Source organism: Meleagris gallopavo, chromosome 7, assembly GCF_000146605.3.
Source record: "Meleagris gallopavo isolate NT-WF06-2002-E0010 breed Aviagen turkey brand Nicholas breeding stock chromosome 7, Turkey_5.1, whole genome shotgun sequence".
In the NCBI taxonomy this organism is placed as follows: domain Eukaryota; kingdom Metazoa; phylum Chordata; class Aves; order Galliformes; family Phasianidae; genus Meleagris; species Meleagris gallopavo.
Genome location: NC_015017.2, coordinates 6,277,723 through 6,284,656, shown reverse-complemented (window position 1 = coordinate 6,284,656; position 6,934 = coordinate 6,277,723). Strand labels below are relative to the sequence as shown.

Here is a 6,934-nt window from a genome sequence, read left to right as displayed (position 1 = left end):
AACATATGTGATGTGTTTTGGAGGTGCTTAGTATGTAATTAAGATTCCAAAATCTGACACTTCTCATATTTATTTTGTTGCTGAAAGAGCTTTGCTAGGAAATGTGAAGAATACCCTGAAACCCCAAAGAAATGACAGGAATAAAATAGTATCAGCCAGTCTCATCAGCAGTGACTGTCCAGAAACAGAAAGCAAAATAAATTAAGTACTTTGAGGAAAGAAGGTGATTATGAGTTTTTCTAATCAGATAGTACTATGGAAAAAAAAGATGAAAAGATTCAGAATTATTTTAGTCTGTAATAATGTGAAATTTTGGTAAAATTCCTGAAAGGATATTACAAACAATATTTATTGCCTTGAATAGTTCACTTATACTTGCTCAAATAGGATTTGAGAGCAGTCACTAAGATCAGGCAATTAATAAGATTGTGTATAGGCACAATTTAAGAGTCTTGCAGGGAGAGAAGTTAAGGTTAGGGAGAAATTAGTTTTTTGCAAGAACAACATTAATAACATTATGATACTGAGCCGCCGTACGAAGCTTAAATTTCTTTGACATTTCTTCTAATGTTCTTTTTTTAAGAACTTTTATTTCCTTTTTGTGTTAAGCTGTTTACCTGTATGTGCATTGAGATATAGTGTAGTGTTTGAAATCAGAACGTTTACAAAATATAGTGTTGGTATCTTCAAATACAACAGTCTTATAACTTAAGATTTATTCTGAGAAATTTATACTTGCTCTGACATTTTAATTATTTTAGTCTGTCTTTCCTGTGTTTCTATGGAATCTACATCCAATTGAAAACATGGAAATACGTGAATATATTTTTTCTTTTCACTTTTGGTAATTGCTTAGTTTCTCTTCAGTATTTTATTACAATCCAGATAAAATGCATGTCAAAAAATTATAGTCTTTTTTATTGTGTGGCCTATCAGCTACATCTTGTCCATTAATAATGGGAAAATTCGCTCTGTCACAGAACTAGCCATTCATTGGATATGATTTGGGGCTAGAGTGAATTGAATTTGTCCCACATAGCTTGTTCAGCCCATACTGCTACTTGAGCAGTTGACTTCTGAGGGCTTTTTACTTCATTATGCATATAAAAATGCAGAAGGAAGTCCTAGATATGTATATATATTTTTTGTAGCTTATTTTTGTCTTTCTTCAGCATAGTTTTGTTAGAAGAGCTTGAAAAATGAATAGATTTCTGGCAGTACTAGTAGTTCACTCACAGTACTTCTGTGAGCTTGTGTTGTTAGCCAGTTACTGGCTGTAGAGTGAATAGACAAGAAAAGATGAGAGACAAAAAGAATCTCATTCTAATAACAGTTCAGTTGTGGAGGATTTTGTTAATTATAGTAGGCTGGGAAGAAGTTTATTTTAGCTGAATTATTAACACAGCTACCTTTTTGGGAACCAACGATAGTATGTTCTTTTTAGAAGTAAGATCCATGTGCTGAGGATAATCGACCACCAGATGTATTGGTGAGAGCATGTTGTACATTCTTTGTGATTTTATATCTGTACCTCAGGATTAGAGTCTAATTAGATGATCAAAACGGTTTATTTGTTGGCTAAAAGCTATTAGTCAATGAAGCAACCCTTCAGATTTTTCCTTGGAGAACTGAAGAGAAAATTAAATTTGAAATGCATAGTTTGATTGAAGCATAGAGGTAATATGCTCTTGAGAATTTAAGTATGGCAGCTGCTTTAAGTAAACAAAACAGAAGAATTCATAAAGCCTTTTAACAGTGGGAGGTCATAGTAGATACCTTTAGCTTCAAGCCTGGATCTGGAATGTAATCTATGAAAGCTATACTTCGATTGGATTTGAGAACTCAGTCTGTTTTCCTATGTAGGTGGGGAAAGGTTATACGAGCTTTCATGGTGCAAAGCCAATTTTTCAGTTTTATCTCCCAGGAATCAGTGAGATTGAGGACTGGGCAGCTTCCCCTAAATAAAGCCATCTTCTGATGATTTACAGGCTTAAGTTTTGCTTACTTTCTTGCCCATCCACGAGGATTTTTAACATGCTTCTGTAATGTTTTATCACCTCTCTTTTGATTATTTTGTTATACTAGGATAGCGAAGACAGGCAATATAGTATTATTACACACTTCTGTATATTATCTGCTGGAGAAGAACTTAAGTGACCTCATCAATAATGATAGTGTTGTTTTAGTGAATGTAATGACAGTGGAAATGTGAGCTTATCACACTGTTGATATGATCCATTTAAAAAAAAACAAAATAATAATCAAATACCAAAATTTAAAAAAAGGAAAAAAAAACAAAAAAACAACGGAGGAGAAGGAATAAAACTCCAGGGAGGATTTTTTTTCCAGTACCTCGACATTTTTCAAGAAGGCAATTCTTGTTAGCATTTTCTGTCTTCATGCTGTCTGATACTTTACTGTCTACATCTCTGAATAACATCTAGGCTTATACAGCTTTTGAAAATTTGAGCAGCAACTTGGTTTGGTGTTTTGTGTCTTTCCCTTCTGCCGATGCTGGCGAATTGTTAATGTAGGAAAAGATGTTTTGAACCTTAAAATCAAAATAGGGTACAGCTGAAAATACAAGTTAACAGAGATTCACTGTGAAAGTGTTGCTTTTTTCTTCAGATTGGAAATGTGAAAGAATAAACCTAGAGTAACGTTCTGTGTGTTTTGCCCAGTGCTGTAGAGTACTAACAACAAAGATGTGCTAGTCTGCTTTAATTTCAAGCTTTCTATGCTCTCAATGTGACATGTACAGATAGGTTTTGGGGATGACTTTCTTTAAGTCTGTAAGTGATAGGAGCCATGCAAAACATTTTCTCAGCTCAATTATGAGCATCTCAGTTGTAGCTTCTAGTATCAGAGGTTCCTTTTTTTGGCTTTTACTTAAACCGTTTGAGTAACTTCTCTTTGCCTTCTGACACACATGTCATGATGGCATTGCTGATTTAGGAGAGGTGTTTGAAGGGAGCCTTCCTGTCATCTCTGCACTACAGATTAAGTGGTTTTTTTTTCCCCCACTTAAAAATACAGTTTAGGTGGCATGTGATGTTACTGATCAAACTCACGGTAGTACTGAAATGAAATGCTCACAATTCTAAGGCATACCCTGTAACATTTTATTTATAATCTCTCTTTAAATCATGTGCTGAAATTTACATTGCATGGAAATTGCGTAACTGACTATTCATTGTTTGTATTTTAGAAGATTTGTGTTAGTGTGTCATTTTTTAAAGTATTTCTGACTTCTGGAAATAGCAGTTTGCATTCTTGACCATGTTTTGTTGTTGTTAGGAGTCAGCATTATTGCTTATATTCCAATATAATTTGGGCAAATAAAAAGTTGACGTTACTTAAAATGATCAATGATCTATGCACAAAAAAAGGAAGGCTAATTAAAGAGGGGGGAAAATGGAGAAGGAAAAGGAAAAAGGCTTGAATTAACTGATAACTTATTGCTTTTGCAGCTATCAAGGGTTTTTCATGTAATTCAAGCCCATCACTTAGCTCTGGAGTTAATTTCAAGATCCAGTGACACAGTAAGTAAATTCTGATATTACCAGCATGGATTGGATTTTAATAAGAAAATTACAGTGTAGGCACACAATCTGAAATGTAGATTAAACTCCGCAAGCTGGCACTTTGCAGCTAAGATCTATGAAATAATAACGACAAAAGACAGATTGTGCAAAAAATACGTTCTATTGATGTGGGCTGGAAGAAACTCCTTGTGTTCCTACCATAATTTTCTTTCCTAAAGAATTACCTTTATTCCAGTTCCAAATATTCCAGATATTGTTTCCAGACTTGTTATTGTCTGTAAGTTCTATGAATTTCACATCTTAAGTTAATTTCAATGTATTTTTGTCAGTTTATTGAAAAATTATTGACTTGACATTTAGAATTAGTCTAGCATAAAATAAAAATATACTGCAACACCCTTCAAAATTACTGTTACCCCAATGTTTTCTGAGCCCACTGGTTTCAATTTTACTTCTTAATCCAGGATTAAATGACAGTTGCTACTGTATTGCTTGCTAATGAGCTGTAGATAAACTGGTTAAACATACTGTATTATCTATTCTTAACTTTTCTTACAAGGATCTGGATTTCCTTGGGCACTAATGCAACCACATGATGTTTTTTGAATGTGTTGCTTGTTTTATTAGTATATGTGGAGAAGATAAACTTTAACTGATTTCTTTCCATCTCTTTATCTTGCATGGATAAAGAAAAAAGGAAATAAGGGTTTAGTCTTCACAGTCAAATGCCATAGTTGGTAGTAGGGGCAGTTGTCAAAAATTCTAAAAATAATTGTACCTTATAATAAGAGCAAAATTCATACCAGGTAATATGAGAAAATATCAGTGCAGAACTTCATGTTTTGTAGTATGAGATATTAAGACATAATATATATTCCTGCAGCATATAGAACAGATAATTTATTTCTAGAGAGAGACTACTTTGTGCTACTGTTACTGTGCTGTGCTTTATTTGTTTTTTGGATAAAAGGGTCAATTGCAAATGTTATTTGAACTTCTGTCAAAAAGTCAGGTTTAGAAAAGTGTTGTAAAGAATGTATAAAGAAAGAAACATAAAAATATGTGAGCTGATAAATTATTCCATAAAGTCTAAAAGAAGAATTAACATCTGTTGCTTGATGTGGCTTTCTCATTTTTTTATGGGATGAATACAAATGCCTGACACAGCAGGCTTTCTGGCTTGAGGCAGCTAAATCATCCCTCCAGCACCAAGACAAAAAAAGGGCAGTTAATCACCAGCAAGACATTATGACACTTCTTAAACTGAAACCAGAAATACTGCTTTTCATCAAACTCTCTGATACCTGGTTCAGAACGGATATTGTATTAAATGGAGTAGGAGAAGTTTGACTGGGGAGCCTCTGTGTGTGATCTGACCTAAGTTTTGAAGCCTGTGCAGTAGTCCAAGACTGAGGAAAATATGCTGGAGTCTTGGCCATAAAGTAGCCTGATTTTCTTGTTAAATGTCTCAGAATTGATGATTCAATAGTAATGATCCAATTTAATGGTTCTGTGTCGAGAATGTGGTTCTGCATAAATAGTCAGCTGTGTTTGAACATTGTTCAGATATCATACAATCACAGAATCAGAGGGATTGGAAGGGATCTCTGGATAAGACCTATTCCAATTCCAATCCCCCTCCCTTAAAGCAGGTTCCCTACAGTAGATTACAAAGGGAAGTGTCCAGGTGAGTTTTGAGTATCTCCAGAGGAGTCTCCACAGACTCTTTAGGGAATGTGGGCTTAGCTCTCTGCTCTGCATTGCTGAAATAGAATGCTTATACTTTGTGTAGTCTTACGGAGTTTGTGGAAATTAACAATGTATTACTCCACTGAAAAAATGGGTAGAGTTCTGCTGCAGTTGTCCAGGTCTGTGTCAGTATCAGTGTCCCTTTTGATTCACTTCAGACCTTTGTTGCACGAGAGTTATTAAATTCCTTGGCTGGTCTCATTAGGCACACAGAAAGCAGTGTGTGTGTTCTCCCTCTGCGTGGTGAAAACTGACTTGCGTTGCTGAAGACAACTTCCATCTATATCACATATTGTCTGTGCATAAAGTTGCTTTTTAATGATTTGACTTTTCATATTACATATTGATTAATTGCCTGTGGTGCAATTCTTAACTTCCAGATCCTGTTCATGCAAAGTAGAACTACGCTATACTTTCACAGAATCAAATAATACAGGTTAACTTGTTAATTCCTCAGTGACACTATACTTTATACTTATCTGATATCATTGTTTATTTCTTTATTTTCTTTTCTGATTTTTTCTTTCTCATTTTTTTTTTCTTAGAAGACTTTATTTTACCAGCTGGTTTTACCTCATAGACCTCTCTTTGGCCCAGTTTACTGAAATGCCTCAATAATTTGATGAGTATATTTAGTTCCTAGAAGGTATTGCACGTAAGGATAAAAAAAAACCAATAACACACACAAAAAAAACACCCAGCGATTAAGCAAATACTACAAAACAATGATGTTAATGACTTGAATAGAATACTAACTATGCACTGAAATAGGCCAAACCTGGGGCATACCTCCCTTCGCACCCCCAGTGACTGATCTGCTTTTCTGAGTAGTGGACCTAAAATCTGCTAGAGCCAGACAGCTGCAGAGATTTGCCAGATGTTGAAGTATCTCTATGCCTGCAAGGTGGTAAATATTCAGAGTTCCACTGCATTCCACTGAAACTCCTCTTATTTTGGAGGAAAAGAGATGCTCTCACAGTTAGCCACTGTACCACCAGAGTTTCAGTGTGTTTTCTTTTCATATTATATATACTTTACAAAAATATATTTATTCTTTGGACAGGTGACTTTTTTCTGTAACCGTAGAAGAGTACCACACATACCAAATGCTTGCTACATCACAGTTGAGCAACATTTTTAAAAGACGTGGTGTTTTGCTTTGGGTTTGTTTGTTGGTTTTTTTTTTTAATCTTTTGGAAAATTGAAGTACCTAAACTCTGTGTATACCAGATAGATAGTGAGTAAATAAATGACAATTCCTGTCCTGTCTTCATCTTATACTTACTTTAGTAATCTGTACCACCTTGATTTGCACATATTCTAACAGAGCAAGGCTTCACTGCCCTAGTGATAAAGCTACACTGAGTAGACTCTATTTTCAAGTCTACTTTGAAATAAAAGCTAGGCAGGTTTTTTTTTCTAGACACTTTGAAGGATATTAGCATAAAGGAGAAAGGTCCATTAGCAAGATAAGAAGTAAATTCCAGGCTGGTTGTACTCTGTACAGTGAGGCTGCCTTCTTCAGAGCTGCAGTGCTTTTCTTTGATTCCAGAGGCATGCAAGGTGGGTTAGTATGCACTGATGAAAGGAAGAAATACATCTTTCCCCTCTTGATCTCTCAGTGAAAGCTACCACCAAAA

General features: G+C 34.9%; 1 protein-coding gene across 1 annotated transcript in view; it reads left to right on the top strand.

Annotated features, from left to right (window-relative positions):
- TFPI (tissue factor pathway inhibitor) overlaps positions 1-6,934 on the top strand; it is a 148,839-nt gene that overhangs the window by 108,292 nt on the left and 33,613 nt on the right. Inside the window, exon 6 of the mRNA XM_031554130.1 lies at positions 3,471-3,542. The gene's annotated coding sequence lies outside the window, so the exon portion shown is untranslated. The remainder of the gene's footprint in view (positions 1-3,470; positions 3,543-6,934) is intronic.